The 16411-nt window shown below is 38.1% G+C and overlaps 1 protein-coding gene across 4 annotated transcripts in view; it reads right to left on the reverse strand.

Annotated features, from left to right (window-relative positions):
• Nucleotides 1-15344, reverse strand: part of cntnap5b (contactin associated protein family member 5b) — a 179167-nt gene extending 163823 nt beyond the window's left edge. For 2 of the 4 annotated variants that reach the window (XM_009296210.5, XM_073937421.1), the window contains exon 1: nucleotides 15275-15344. The gene's annotated coding sequence lies outside the window, so the exon portion shown is untranslated. Of the gene's footprint in view, nucleotides 1-4722; nucleotides 5024-5673; nucleotides 5857-9727; nucleotides 9814-9884; nucleotides 10014-15274 lie in introns of all 4 variants that reach the window. The other 2 variants (XM_073937419.1, XM_073937420.1) reach the window with 2 other exon arrangements.
• Between the last annotated feature and the right edge of the window lie 1067 nt (nucleotides 15345-16411).

The following is a 16411-nucleotide window of genomic DNA, read 5'->3' on the forward strand; positions in this document are numbered from 1 at the left end:
TATGCATGCTTCTACCCTTCAAATTTTTACTGGAAATAGTAATCCATCTGGGAACCTTTAGCATACTGTTTTTTTTATTTTATGTTACTATGGTTTGGGACAAATTAAATCTATTTTCGAATACTATTTAGAATGGATAGTATGTGAATTGGGACGCAGCATATGACGGCAACACAATGTTACTCCATGTCGATCACACTGTCCTCTTAAGAAGCAACACCGATTTACAATCAATTCCACATGCTGCTGTGCCAATGGAATAGATAACATGTGGAAATTATTGGAAATTAGCAGGACACCCCCAATAAAGAAGTGGTCTGCAGGTGATGACCACAAACCACTTCTCAGTTCCTATGCATTCTGGGTGATGTTTTGGTCTTTTTTGAATGCTTTTACTCCAGTGGTAACATGAGACGGAGTCTACAACTCACACAAGTGGCTCAGGTAGTGCAACTCATCCAGGATGCACATCAATGTGAGCTGTGGCTGGAAGGTTTGCTGTGTCTGTCAGCATAGTGTCCAGAGCATACCTGCTAACATTTGGGGGTCGGGAATGAGTGAGTAGAGGATGAGGGTGGAGAGGAGAGTGGTGGGGATGTCTAGGTGTCGGGGGTGAAGTGTCTAAAGAACACAGCTAAGGTAACTGTACTATGCATCAGTTTTTGGGGAAGCCATTGCGATCGAATACTATACCAAAGTTGGCAATCCAGGGGTGTTATAGACTGTATCAAAAAGCTGAGGACCGGGTGTGAAATTACAGGAGTTTTCTGAGAGAAAAAACAAAGCGGGGGGTGGCGGGAGATGGGTCTGATATACAGGAGACACCTGGGAAAAACAGGAGTGTTGGCAGGTATAGTCCAGAAATTGAAAGCGCTTCCAGAAGCCAGGCCAGTACATTAGGAGATATGGAGGAGGCCAAATGAAGGCAACAACCCAACAGCAGGATGGCAACCTATACCTTTGTGCAAGGAGCGACTGGAGGAACACTGCCAGAGCCATGCAAAATGACCCCCAGAAGGCCACAAATGTGCATGTGTCTGCTCATATGGTCAGAAACTGACTCCATGAAGGTGGTATAAGTGCCTGACATCCACAGGTGGGAGTTGTGCCTACAGCCCAACACTGTGCAGGACATTTAGCATTTGCCAGAGAACACCAAACTGGCACACCATGCTCTTCACATATGAAAGCAGGTTTACACTGTGCACATGTGACAAGAGTCTGGAGACGCCATGGAGAATGTCTTCCTGCAACATCCTCCAGCAAGACCTGTTTGGCAGTGGTTCAATAATGGTGTAGGGTGGCATTTCTTTGGAGGGAAGTACAGCCCCCCATGTGCTCGCCATAGGTAGTCTATCTGCCATTAGATACTAAGATAAGATCATCAGACCCCTTGTAAGAACATATGCTGATGCAGTTAGCCTTGGATTCCTCCTCAAGGCTGGTTTATACTTCAGCGTGGAGTGATCAGTGTGACCCATGGCAAAATCCTTGCGTGTAGCCGTACTTATGCATTCTGTTTGTTTTACTCTGCAATAACACTTCTGAAACTAGCTGGCAGTAGGTATTTATGTTCCTCTGTGTTGAGTTTCTTTGAGGGTATTTTGTTTTTTGCTGAATGCTACAAGAAGCTAAAACTTGCTCATTCAGAAGCGGGAACTGACAGATGTGCAACAATTTTGATCATAAGGTAAACAGAAACCAAAAGTTTCCATCTGGAGCTCCTTCTCGAGACTCCACACTTGTAAACACTCGCTCCATCAGGCTCGCAGCTCTCAGCAACGCCTACGCTTGTCACCATCACCAAGCCGACACAGAGCTTGAGCCACCCGTCATTGCGATGTGTAGTTACATTTTTTTATCTGCATGTCAGCTTCAGCCATGGCGAGGGCTATGCGACCGCACGTGTTGCTTGACGCAGAAGTATAAATCAGCCTTTATGCAAGACTATGCTAGAACTCGTGGCAGGAATGTGTCTTGTGATACAAAGGCATTGATGCTATGGACTGGCCCGCCCGTTCCCCAGACCAGCTGAGCACACCTGTGACATCATATGTTGCTCCATCCACCAACGCCACATTCCACCACAGATTGTCCAGGAATCGGTGGATGCTTTAGTCCAGGTCTGCACATCTTAATCAGAGTAGTCTTAGGGTGCTTTCACACCTGTGAATCGATTCAGTTGTTCCGAAACAGAGATTACAATTGTTACATTGTTGCTCTTTGCTCTTGGAGCGGTTCGCTTTCACACTGCAAAGTTTCTAATCTGACCAATAGAGCACGTGCGAGTAAACTCTCCTCACATTGGTCAGAGTGTCAGGGTTTATTTTGCAGCGTCCTGCTCAGCTGTCAGGAGAGGTGGTGGTTTGGTGGAGTTTGACAAGGTGCACGAGCGCGCGACGTGTCTGAGGAGAGATGCGGTGGGGAGGGGTGAGAAGGGTGCGCGACGATGCCTATTTGAGGACCGGGAGGGAGACGCGAGATTACCCGGAGATCATCACTCGTTTGCGGGCATCCAGAGACTCGTGAAACTTCCCGCCATACTCATAATTCCCTCTTCATATAGCCGTAAGCCTATTACATATCCATAAAACACTGTGATATAACCGCACTCGGATCGAACCGCTCCAGGGTTCGTTTCAATCGGGCCGAGACCACCTCACTCATGCGGTCTCGGAGCGATTACTTTGGAGCGGAACAGAGCGCGATTGCCCTGTTCACATATGCCAAACGAACCGCGCTAACTGGGCAAACGAAACACGTTCCGAAACAAAAGTGTAGGTGTGAAAGCACCCTTAATCGTATTAAAATCAGAGTTTGGGTGTCCATGTGCTCAATTACTTTGCTCAAATGTTTTTATTTTAAAAAATGGGTAACCCTTTACAATAAAGTTGCAAGTTATTATTAGTTAATCCATTTACTAAAATGAACAAGCAATGAAAAACTTTCATTACAGTGTTTATTTATCTTTGTTAATGGAAACAAAGTTGTTAATCGTTAGTTCATGTTAACATGTAAACAAACAGTAATTTGGATTTTAATAATACATTAAGGGCTGCAATGGGTAGCATGTTCGTCTTACAGCAAGAAGGTTGCTGGTTCGATCCTCGGCTGGGTCAGTTGGAGTTTCTGTATGGAGTTTGCATGTTCTCCTCATGTTTGCGTGGGTTTCCTCCGAGTGCTCCGGTTTCCCCCACAAGTCCAAAAACATGCGGTACAGGTAGGCTAAATTTTCCGTAGTGTTTGTGTGTAAATGTGTGTATGAATGTTTCCCAGTGATGGGTTGCTGCTGGAAGGGTATCCGCTGCATAAAACATATGCTGGATAGGTTGGCGGTTCATTCCGCTGTGATGACCCCAGATTACTAATGGGACTAAGCCGAAAATAAAACGAATTGATAATACATTAGTAAATATGAGGTGCCGTGTAGGATTTAAATCAAACTTTGCTTATCAACACATACATAAAACATGTGTATATACACCTATAAATTACTCGCATATACACCTATACTACTAGATGTTCAAAACAACATAGATGAAACTTGTGTATATACATATAAACTTGATGCATGAATACACCCACATAGACGCGCGCATACATATAAACTCGATTCTCACATAAACATCCACATTAACATGCGCACATACATATAAACTTGCTGCATGCAAACACACCTATACACACTCGCATATACATATAAACTTGCTGCATGCAAACACACCTATACACACTTGCATATACATATAAGCTTGCTGCATGCAAACACATCTATACACACTCGCATATACATATAAACTTGCTGCATGCAAACACACCTATACACACTCGCATATACCGGTACTTATGAACTTGATCTATGCATATGCACCCATAAACTCTTACATAAGAATGTACACTTGATGTCTGCCTAAACACCCAAATAACACTTCAAGAGTTCACACTTAGCTGATGATTAATTATAAAAGCTCATGAGATCCTCGAGCCCAGGGCTCCCTCCCGTTGCAAGGCGGGAGGGGAGTTTGAGCTCAGGTAGATCTCGAGAACTCCCCTGCTGTAGCAAGTGAATGCTCTTGAAATTAATTACTAACTAGAAGTGTGTCTATGTTGACAATTTGGATTGTTCAATTGACTTAATTGCATGTTTTTAGGCGGTGGGAGGAAACCGGGGAACCCGGGGGAAACCCACGTGAGCACGGGGAGAAGTGCAAACTCCACACAGAAATGTCTGCTAGTTTTGGTAAAGCCAGGAACCAGAGACATTCTTGCTGTGAGGCGACAGTGCTAGGCACTGGGCCACCGTGTCACCCGTCTAAGAAGGAGGAGTAGGGGAGGAAGGGGGGACGAAGATAGCAATGGAATAAACCCCAGGGTATTTATAGTAGTTTAGGAGTCATTATGATTGGATCATAATGAATTAGATAATGCGGGTCAGCTGCTAGCAATCATAAGCACGTGATCCTCTCAAAATTTATTTATACATAAACTTCACTTGTGCAAACATACAGAATAAAATTTTTGAATGCTGACCTATGATTAATAAATGCTCTACATGTATTGTACAACTAACATTAACTAATGAAAACGATTGCAAAAGTACTTTTAACAGCAAAATATGAAGCAAACTGGAAATCTATCAAGCATCCTGTGAGGAATTTAAACCCAACCATTTTTTCATGAATTTGCAATGGATCTTTACTCAAAAAGCCAACCAAATGTTACCTTCATGAACACAAAACCTCTCCAGCTTTGGTTTCTCCATCCTCCTCTACTCATCCAGGACTTCCTCTCATCTGATGACCTCCATCTCTGTGATTTTTTATGATACACTTGCCAAAACACTGAGGGTTAAAGTTGCATTAGACCAGCTTCAGCAGAATACTGAACAAATAAAGCATGGATATGAGAGATCTTCAAATGTTCCATCCAGCTGTACTTGAGTTAGTCCTCCAGCTGGGCCGATCTGGCGAACGTGAGAGAGAGATGCGAACACCTGAACGTATTAGTGGAGTTGTAAAGACACCTGGAAGGAAACAAAAATAACTGTTCTACTTCCACACAGGCATCTTTTTGATGTCTTTTCACCAAATCCACAGGTGGGAACTGTTGCATGTGACAAGTGTGGGATTTGAAATTCATCTTGGTGCTGCCATTCCTGTTGCTGGAGTGGATTTAAATATACGCGCACGGCCCAGAAAGACTGGCTGGCATGTAAAAGTTTGAGAATCTTGTCTCATTAGGTTGAGGGACAGTCGTAAAAATAAATCTGTATTCATTAATTATATTTATTATTATTATTATTACATTAATTTTACTATAGGCAGCATCGTTCATTAAGAGATGAACAGTTTAAGTCAGAATAAATTTATTTAACAGCATATTTTATTATGAACATTTATAAATAATAATAATATAAATATATCAATTGTTTTTATTTTATTAGTTTAGATTAATAATAATATAAATAAATATATGAATTCTATATTAGTGTTTAGATTAATCAAAATTATAATATAAACACTAAGGTAGAATTTAAATTAAACAAACTAAATAAATATAATTCATTGTAGAATTATTAATTTAATTTAAAGAAGTATCTTTTTACTTTAGTTTAACACTGGATTTAACCATAGACTGTAAAAAATTATATAGACGTGGCATCTGTGTCATCACCCATTGGTTTCTGAAGATCGCAAAAGAAGCTACAAGTGGGATTCGGCTGGGGCCAAGCTGAAGCGCTCACTCTGATCCTCCAGGCTCTGCAATAGTTGGGGAAATTCCAAATTGAGCCAAAACAAACGATGTACAATTGACTTAAGATTGGAAATGAACATTCAGGAAATGCGTCAGCAGAACCTGGGAATAAAAAACAAAACAAAATGAAGCTACATGTGGGCGTGGTCAACCATTGCCATTTTGTTTGAGTGCCATCACACCAACCAGGGGTAACCGACAAAGGGCTAAGAGGTGGAGCATGAGCAGAGCTACTTATATCTGCTAGCATTTTGCCTAAACAGGCTTTTCTTTGGGAGAAACACCTAACACTTAATTACCTGCGATTTGTTTCTGTTCTGACCACTTGGCTGTGTACAATATCATTAACATGTTTTGGGCTTTTAAAAACACAGTTGTAATACATCGGGTCACTAAACATTGTTCTTATGACGTTTTTTTTTTTTTTTCTACAGAAAGAAAATGCTAATTACTTCCAAATATTACAAATATAGTCTGTGTTAGTAAAAGCAAGGCTATTTATGAAATCTAGGCATAACACTGCATGGCAACATTTCAGATGACTGTTCTTTAACCTACAGCTAATCAATCTGTCAGAGTCTGGAGTGCATTACAGGTCTAAAAAAAATTATAAATGATAAATTACCTTAAGTAAAACAAATAGGGCCACTTTAAAGGTTTGCGAGCACAATTAAGTGCACAGCATGCCATATCATCTGGTAATTGTAAGAAATAATTCCAAAAGGCAATTGACTGTGTAAAGCTACATAAAACAAAACAAAAAATACAATTTGTATGTCGAGTTCGGCGACCAGCGAGACCTAGCTTTTACTCAAGTTGCCATTCCCTTAATTATGCAGACTTAATATAAACTAAATGGAGAAAAAACTGAGAAAATAATCACCCCCTCACAGTTGTCATGAAGTGTAATATTTGCTATATACACAAAAATCGTTTTTTGTACTAGGCTGTAAATTCTGCTGTAAATTTGGCCATTTTAACATTAGCCGCGTTTCCACTATCGCGCCTAAAGCGAGCGAGCCAGGGCGAGCCAAGGCCAGTGGCGTTTCCACTGTCACTTCCGGGGCCTAATCGGGCCAAAGCGGGGCTTTCTCGGGGCCAACGGCCAGCCTTTTTCGGCCCGCCGAATACCTTGGGCCAAGGAGGGCCAGCCGGGGCTTCGGGGCGGAGTGAAAGGAGAGGCGGACACAGTTTTCCGATCGCACTCGAGTACATGCGCCAAACAAATAAATAAATAAGGGAAAGAAAACATCTGGAACAAATTATAGGCTGGGGTCTTTTTTGCATATGATCGCCCTTAAGTTTATCTTTTAAATGTAAGGCTGTTGCATAAAATGATATTTCTTTGCTGCATCTTTGATGTTTCAATAACGCATAATAATCTTTACACCATATTAAAGACACAGCAGACAGTAAAGGTTTTCAAGAGGTTTTGTCAAGTTTAATACTGTGTGTGTTTTTGCGCGTTTAGATGCCTGTGTATGTGTGTGAGACCGAAAAAAGCGCTCCATTCATAGCTCTGTTGATGCCGCGAGCGGCTTTTTTCTTTTCTTTTTATTGTTTTAATTTATTTTGGAGATAATACACTATATGAATACAACAGTAGGACATTAAACTTTACAAATTTCATGTCCACTTTTGTAGGCTCAAAACAATAGTGTCATATCTAGATAAAATAGCCCTATATTGAAATAATTTAAAGAATTACAAATATTAGATAGGCCTATAATAAAATCACATTAAATAAATAAACCAATATAAAACTAACAAAAGCTATAGCTATAACAATTAGGTAGGCCTACTATATCAAACTGTTTCAAATTTATATTAAACTTTCATTTTTCAAAAGCCTCTGAAAAAAAGATTTTAGATATTTTCTAAAAAATAAAAATAAATAAACACCGGAAAATGTTTTAAATATTATTTATAAAGTATTTGGATACGATGAAATTAATAAAATCATGCAAACAGAGCATTTTCGGGGTGAGTGAAAGCAGAAACTAGGCGACCTTTTTTTCTGTCTGCAGCTGCGCAGCACTTTTTTGACGGGGAAAACTGCAAGTTCAAAATGTGCTCTGTGTCCTCAAACAAGTGTTTTTATATGACGTGGTAAAATTAAAAAAGGACATTTTAAATACATAAAGAGCTTTATTAGTGCATAGCTGCTGAGCGCAACGAAATATAGGCTATATTTTATTACGTGCTGCTCTTATGTGCTGAAACACTGAACACTTTCCTTTACTTAAGATATAATAAGCAACATCTTTAAATAAAGGGAATCACCTATTAAGTGTCATAAAGCCTATAGGGGGAAAATAATCATGTTTCAGTTCTCTCCGGAGCATTTGGGATGAATGTTGGACAGATTCTGTCTAGAGGATGTTATAAAATACATTTTATATCGAGTTATTAACAGAGAATTTTCTATATGTGGTGTTATATTATGGATGTGTGCGCTCCCTGCGCTCCGGGTCCCTCCGTTGGTGGCAAGACCACTGGATTTCGATGCCAGTCGGTCGGCGAGTAAATGAATATGATCAATGAAAACACACAGGCATGTGCGTATAGACATGCGTTGTACTGCTGTACAGTAACGTGTCATTTGTTTCTTTTGGTTGTCCTAATTTTAATAGTTTCGTGATGATGTGATGGTGTGCTTTATCTGCATGATTCTCGCTGAAGTGGGCGGTTTGAGTGACGTTCGATTCGGGGGATGTTCTGGGGGCGGGGTTTGCGTGACGCGCTGCGAGCTACTAGCCCCACAGTAGAAACGCGACATGATTTCGGCCTCACTGCTCAACCTCCCGGGCGATTGGCCCGGCCTGGCCCGATATAAGCCCTGGCTCGCACTGGCCTGATAGTGGAAATGCGGCTATTGAGGGTCAATAGAAATGTGCTCTATTTTAGAGCCAGGCCTAGTGGAAGTTTGATGAATTGCAGTTACAGTTACTTGCGTATTAGCTTCAAAGAGGGAAAGCGGGATGTTGCCGTATTTAACACATACACAAAGTATACAACAAGGTTATTATAGTTAATGAAAAATGAAAACTAACATACAAACAAAAATCATTTTCGTTGACTGAAATAAAAATAAAACAAGTCAAAAAAAAAAAATAGAACTGAAACTGTATTGTACATACAAAACTAACTGAAACGAACTAAAATTATAGCAAGAACGTCCTTTGTTTTCATATTTATGTCTTTTGGAAGTGAATCTATTCGCTTCGCTCTGCCAGGTGTTTGACCTGTACGGCACCTCAAAGTCTTTAATCCTGCTGCGATTGGCCAGATCGAGACGTTTTTTTTCCAGTTATCTTTGCTGTTGCTCTCGCGACAAAAACAACAGCAGCACGGTGATAGTATTAAATACAGAGACTTGAATCAGAGACTTTGAATTTGAGGATGGGCAAATGGTAGTGGTAGATGATGTGGTCAGGTGTTCTCTGAGACAGGAGTTTTTAATTATACAATATTTATTCTGATGATTTTAAAGCTTGCTACTATCAAATATCCTTATTTAGAAAACACTAATACTGAAACCAATAAAAAAATAAATAAATAAAACTAAGCAATTTATATATATATATATATATATATATATATATATATATATATATATATACACTAAAAAAAGTTGTAAATCTGCCTCTAAAAACTAATTAAAACTGAATTTAAAAACAAAAAGGCAAAACGAAATAAAAACTAAAACTATGAAAAATCCTAAATTATTACAACCTTGGTACACAATTTAATTGTAAAAAAATGACAAACATTTTCAGACGTTTTTAAAATGGTGATCGATTACATTTTTAAGTAACTATTGACATCTTAATAATAGTTTGCTAAATACTTTCAAACATCTATTTTAAGACGGCACACAGATTTACCGATTGAGTCTACATGACTAAAATGTTCAGATTTCATTAACACCAGCGACACAGAATACTATTTATTCAATCAAGACATAATTTACCACACGCTCCGAAGTAAAAAGGCACCTTCTCTCCCTGCTCCGTTTTTTATTTGTGACCGGGAACGAACCATCCATAAACGCCCCACCTGTGAAGGAGGTTTCATTAGATTATTTATTTGTTTGTCTGTTAGAGGAAATGAGAAGAAATGGAACTGACCTTGCCAGGCAAAATGTTTCTCTTTATAGATAAGGCCGACTGGATGTGCTGTCCCTGGGCTATTGTGTTTAATGAAAATGAAGACCCTCAGTCCCCCCGCAGAGGACTCTGCAGGTGCCAAGCTCTGATCTATTACTCTCAGACACAGAGAAAGAAAATGGCACAGAGAATGAAGCCGACCGCCATTTCTTTCAGGCGCTGCATTAAAAATTTGTCGGCATTTGTTTTGAATTGGCCTATTGGTAAGCTCCGCCCCCCTTAGCTACTGTTGCCACCTCGGTAAACAAGCAAAACTACTAACATTGTTACAGTGACAGCTGTCAATGTGAAAACCTTGACACAAGACATTTTTTAAACATCTTTGGAGCTTTAGGAATGCATTATTTGTGTAAAGTATTTTTTCAGGAATACACTTTGTGTAAAAGTTAGTTTAAAGACACTTTTTTTCTAAAGTTGGTTTCAAACTCTTTGTATGAAATTTGATTTGTATATAACTGTTTTGTTCCCATAACTCCAATGCTATGTGACATTGACACAATTGGCGATACCTCCAGTTGTGTCAATGACACATAGCACAGACATCCCAAGTTAAGAATAGTTATTCCCGGAGGAGACTGAAATGATTTGCGAGAAGTCGTGGGAGTTAAGCGTCGTGACTGGGTTTGACAGGGTGCGCGCGTTGTGTCTGAAGAGCAAGGAGGGATGCGGTGGGGAGGGGTGAGAAGGGTGCGCGATGTATTGGAGGACCGGGAGGGAGACGCGCGATTTCTGGGAGAATATTACTTGTTTGCGGGCATCTGGGAGTCTTTATACATTTGCGGGAGACTCCCGGAACTTCTGGGAGACTTGAGATGTCTGCATAGCATTTCTGTTCCACCCCTCGGGGAATGAGGGTTACGTACATAACCGTTTTGTTTCAGGTGGTCAATTTTAAATGTACATTTTGTTTCAGGAACACACTTTTTGCGTAAAATTTGTTTTAGGAATATAATTTTACGAAAAGTTAGCTTCAGAGAGACCATCTAAAATTGGTTTCAAACTTTTTAAGTAAAACTTGTTTCAGACGTACAATTTTAATGTAAATATGGTTTAAGGAATACACATTTGCATAAATTTTGTTTCAGGAATACATCTTTGGGTAAAGTTAGCTTTAGAGATGCTTTATCTATAGTTGGTTTTTTAAACTTTTTGTGTATAGTTAGCTTGTTTCAGACGTACAATTTTTATGTAAAGTTTGTTTCAGGAAAACATTTTTGCATAAAATTTAATTCAGGAATACATTTGCGTAAAGTTAGCTTCAGAGACATTATCTAAAGTTGGTTTCAATTATTTTACATACAGTTTGTTTCAGTCGTACAATTTTTTTTATGTAAAGTTTGTTTCAGGAATACATTTTTGCGTAATATTTGTTTTAGATATTTTTTTTTAGTGTGAAATTTGTTTCAGGAATACACTTTTGTGTAACTTTAGCTTCAAAGATACTTTTTCTAAAGTTGATTTCAAACTATTTATGTAAAGTTTATTTCGTACGTAACCGTTACGTTCCCCTGAGGGAGGGAACTCTAACGCTATGCGTCATTGACTCATTGATACCTCAAATTCTGTCAATGACACATACAGTAGCATTGGAGTTCCCCCCTCGGGGAACGAGGGTTACGTACATAACTGTTTCGTTTCTGGTGGTCAATTTTTAATGTAAAGTTTGTTTTAGGAACACGCTTTTGCGTAAAATTTGATTTAGGAATACAAATCTACATACAGTTAGCTTCAGAAAAACTAAATCTAAAATTTGTTTCAAACCTTTTTACATAAAATTTGGTTCAGACATACAATTTTTGAATGTAAAGTTTGTTTCAGGACTATGCTTTTGCGTAAATTTGTTTCAGTAATATATTTTTGTATAAAGTTAGCTTCAGAGATGCATTATCTAAAGTTGGCTTCAAACTTTTTGTGTAAGATTTGTTTTAGACATACACTTTTTCATGTAAAGTTTGTTTCAGGAATACACTTCTGCGTAAAGTTAGCTTCAGAGATGATTTTCTAAAAATGCTTTTAAACCTTTAGCGAAAAATTTGTTTCAGACAAAATTTGCATAGTTTGTTTCAGATATATCAGCTTAATTCAACAAGCAAACGTAACTGTTTAACGTTTTGCAAATTTAGTGGCTAATTTAAAGTCATATAAATTCAGTCAAACAAAAATGTTTTTAAAAGGAGGCAAAAAGGAGGCACCAAACTCCACCCTTAAACACAACCGTCATTGGGGGATGAGCAAATCATACTAGATTGAGATCATGCAAATTAGATACAAAAAAATTGAGATGCACCCTATGACAAAGTCCCTTCAAGGCAAGTAATTTCACTAAACGACCATCTTTGAAACACCTCATGAGCAATATGCCCAGGCATTCTGTTTGACTGGGGAAACATCAAATTGGCCAAAACTGCTTTCGAAGCTTACGATTCAATTTTATATTAGGAATCATTATTAAAATTAAACAATGACTCTCTCTTAAATTCATTTTTTAAACATTTGAATCGCACAAATTCTGCAGAAACTCACATCTGGTCCAAGCCCCTCCCCCGGATATCATCCATCTATATCGAACGATGATTGGCTGCTGTGCTAGGTGCGGCTTCATTCACCATATTGACCGTACTTTTCCTCATTCAAAACTACACGAGTGACATGTCTTGTGTATTCTATAGTCTTTGCTGTGAGCAGCTCAAATCAAATAGACAAACACCATATCACCATAGCTACTTCATAGCAACAGATTAGCAGCCAGCCAATTGTATAGTGAAGAGCTTTGCACAGCCTTGTATCACTCGCATTTGCTTGAGGAAATGTAATTTATCAAAGTATTATAAGTATTGATATTAAGTGTATATTTTTTCTGATTAGCTCTGCAGCCCTTATGGAGTTTCTAGAGGATCTCCAGTGCTTGGGAACTTGACTTCACAGTGAAAAAGAAGGAGAATAATGGCTGTGTGTGAGAGAGAGAGAGGGGAAGTGTGAGGGTATTGCATTATAGCATTATCTACTTGGGCGGGAAAAAACCTTCTGGAAGAGATTTATGCCCTCCTCATAAAGTGCTGGGGCCAAACAAACTGCACACTTTGTTCTTCGGTTGGAATATCTAGCTAGTTCCATGAGGAAAAAAAGCTGCTCTAATGCAATATAAGATCAGTTTCTTCAGATTCACTCTCATGCTTCTCACACCAGATGCTATTCGCATGTAAATAGATCTGTCTATCTATCTATCTATCTATCTATCTATCTATCTATCTATCTATCTATCTATCTATCTATCTATCTATCTATCTATCTATCTATCTATCTATCTATCTATCTATCTATCTATCTATCTATCTATCTAAATACTTCAAACCTTAAGCTTTTACAGCTACTTTCATAAACATTAAAGTTTGTCTTCAAACTTTACCATCAATGTTTTCTACATATTTTTTAAAAGCTTAAATATGGTCACATTTGATTTGCACATACTGTACAAGCTGCACAGCTCAATAAGCCAGCGATTTATCCACAGTTCAGCTTATTTTTGTTCTAAAGTGGAAGGTTTTGACGTTTTAAGCCAAATGCTATAAATGCTAGTTCCTAATATTTGCTAATCATGCCAGTCAAAATTAAGTGTTTTGATTAATTGAGCTGTCGTATTGGATATGCGAGATCAGGTTCTTCACAATATGGTTTTGCAAATACAATGCAATACAAGTACTGACAATGGGAAGCATTCTTCAGCCATTATTCCTGGAAATGTTCACGCAGAGCCCAGAGACATCCAGAAACGTCTCTACAAATATTGGCTTTACAGATTCTGCTGCTGAGGTTTCATTTATGAAGCACGAACTCTGTGAAGCGCATGGAGATTTCGAGTGAGATGTTGCAGAATAATGTAGACCAACAACAGATATATGGAGGAAAAACACATATTTCACAAGTACTGCTGACACTGGATTTATTTTAGCAATAATGGGACTCTTTTTCATTGTACTTTTTTTCAGCGTAAGGAACTTTAAGGAACCTGCATAAAATAGCTGAATGAATGGATTACTCTGTTCTCTCAAACAGAAAACAAATCTTGTGGATTTCAGATATGGATTCAGGTGGTGTTGTGCCATCCTTGTTTTTCTTTAAATAATATAAACATATCGACTGAGAAAGTCGTTACTTATTATTATTTTTCTATCTCAAAATTAGCGACTTATTTTATACACAAACTTTTTTTTGGTTCTTTTGAGATAAGCTGTGCAAACCATGTCAGGTTAGTCAATCAGAGGTCATTTACATTATGAAGTATTAAAAGTGCAGTTGTTTTTTGTTTCTTTTAGTTTTACTAGTTAATGCCTTTTTTAATAATGCTTTTAACATAAATTTAATATTGACTTCATGTATTTATAGGTTTCATAATTACTTTACATCATTAAAAAAAAATATATATATATATATATATGCAAGTATTTACACTTAAAACAAACATGTCACACAAATTCCTAAAAAACAAAATAACAAATGAATGGACCAGGGGGGACCGAGTCGGAGCACTCCAGAGACCCAGCTGACAGATAACTGTATAACTGTAAAACAGGATGATAAAGTGAAAACCACGGAGTCACGTCTGCTTCTTTGCAGCTCCACTGGCTTTCTGCACATTTATCGTACAGCATCAGAAAATAAAAAGACATTTGCTTTTAAATCTTTCACAATTGACAATATACTGTCTGTCTCTCACATTTTGTCACTTTAGAACAGATAAAACCAATAATAGTGGATTTAGTGTCCACAACATCAAAAATCAATCACTCGGTCTCATCTTCTCATTTTTCTCCTTTTAGTTGTTCTTAATATACTCAATAAACATCTTAATCAATATTAACAATTATTAATTACAAATATATTATTTGTAGATGTACATATAAAGCTGTAAAACTAGTATAAACTCAGCAATACTCATATTCTTAGTAAATGTGAACTTAACTACACCATTTTCTCTCATATGGAGGCATTTTCAGAGAAACCCTATAGCTGCAGCAGCTCTCTGTGCTTCTCTTGAGTGGGTGGTCACCTGACCCTTAGGCGCGCCAAACGCGAGTGCTGAGTGAGCCTCACGGAGCCTTTTAACTGTAATAAATTAACTCTTTACATGTCTTAACAGGTAGCTTTGCCTCAAAACAAATAACACAATAACATCGACTACAATACTGATCACTGAAGCACACTTAACAACTTATTTTTTTACATTAGTCCAAACATAACATATAATCGGCACTCAAAAATACTCTTAAATCACCTCATACACTTGTACATATTCCACACATCAAAATAATACACAATCACTGTAATAGTATGTTTAGTTTGTCCATATTTACCTGTAAAACAGGTTAATAAAGTGAAAACCACGGAGTCACGTCTGCTCCTTTGCAGCTCCTCTGGCGACCTGAGTGAGCGCGCAGTTCGCCGTGGTAGATTCCCTGGATTGAGTGTCAAAATAAAAGTCCTCTCCATGAAAACGCAAATGTCCACTGTTTTGCAAACAAATACTGCACGAACATATCTTACAACTATTAAACCTAAATAAACAAATGTAAACAACACAATTGTATATACACTTTGTGTGTATCACACACTCACTCTGGTCCCCCGGGCTCTGCGCTGGTTTGGAAATTCCTAATTGAACCAAAACAAACAAGATTGGCAACCAAAATTCGGGACATTGCAACCTGCAGAACCTGGAAAATAAAAAGTAACACAAATTTGTTATTCTGAAACAAATGTATGCAAGTCAGAAATAGGGATGGGTACCGGAACTAAAGTACCGAAAGTATCAATAATCGTTGACATTAGCGGTTCAGCAGTGCTGGAGAAATATTGTTGAATAAACATAACCTACAGTAGCATAATTGAACTGAACAACATTTTCCAATTTGTGAGATTTGATATTCGTCTGCACTGTTGGCAATCTTATGTGAAAAATGTGATCTTGTTCCACTGGCGAGCGTTTCAAGTGTAAAAGCCATCACTTTTCTCGGCTGTGCGCACGCACTCAGGAGGCTCACGCTGCGGACACTAGCCATTCGAGACTGGCGCAAACACAAGCTTGCGCCTATAAAGTGATGAGGCAGAGAGAACCAATCGGTCAAGAGCATAGTTGTACTTCCAGAGTGGACATAAGCACAACTAGTTTCAACAAATGCAACAAGTTGTTTTCTTGAGAGTCATTTGCAGCCTACTTGCATAATCCAGTTGTGTTCCTTCAAAGCATTGTACTATATTTTAATTTAAAAAAATAAAAATAAAAAGTTTTTAATTCTGTTGAATTTGTTATTTTTCTATTAAAAAAACACTACAAAAAATATAGATAAGTACTGTTAATATCCAAAATATCCTATTGTGGTCTTTTGAGTTACAGAAGGCTAGCATCCTTACTTTATTGCATCAAATATTGTCCAATGAAAGCTAGCTAATATTGAATTGCTACATATTATTGCTGTCGTTTTCATAAAAAG

This window comes from Danio rerio, chromosome 22 (assembly GCF_049306965.1).
Source record: "Danio rerio strain Tuebingen ecotype United States chromosome 22, GRCz12tu, whole genome shotgun sequence".
NCBI lineage: Eukaryota > Metazoa > Chordata > Actinopteri > Cypriniformes > Danionidae > Danio > Danio rerio.